This window comes from Juglans regia, unplaced genomic scaffold, assembly GCF_001411555.2.
Source record: "Juglans regia cultivar Chandler unplaced genomic scaffold, Walnut 2.0 Scaffold_5606, whole genome shotgun sequence".
Taxonomy (NCBI): domain Eukaryota; kingdom Viridiplantae; phylum Streptophyta; class Magnoliopsida; order Fagales; family Juglandaceae; genus Juglans; species Juglans regia.
This window is the reverse complement of record NW_023360473.1, coordinates 1-207: the sequence shown is the minus strand read 5'-3', so window position 1 is coordinate 207 and position 207 is coordinate 1. Positions and strand designations below refer to the sequence as shown.

Genomic DNA, 207 nt, shown 5'->3' with positions numbered 1-207 from the left:
CGCAAGGCGGAGAAAACAAAAACGAGGGGTGCAACACGAGGACTTCCCAGGAGGTCACCCATCCTAGTACTACTCTCGCCCAAGCACGCTTAACTGCGGAGTTCAGATGGGATCCGGTGCATTAGTGCTGGTATGATCGCACCCATCAAACTAATTACTTAAAATTCATATAATCCTTGAGCGACATACTAGCGTCCTTCCGATCCC

The 207-nt window shown here is 49.8% G+C and overlaps 1 non-coding gene across 1 annotated transcript; it reads right to left on the bottom strand.

Annotated features, from left to right (window-relative positions):
* Positions 1-25: 25 nt before the first annotated feature.
* On the bottom strand, positions 26-144 carry LOC118345894. The gene has a single exon (XR_004799336.1). It is a non-coding gene; the product is annotated as a 5S ribosomal RNA (ribosomal RNA).
* Between the last annotated feature and the right edge of the window lie 63 nt (positions 145-207).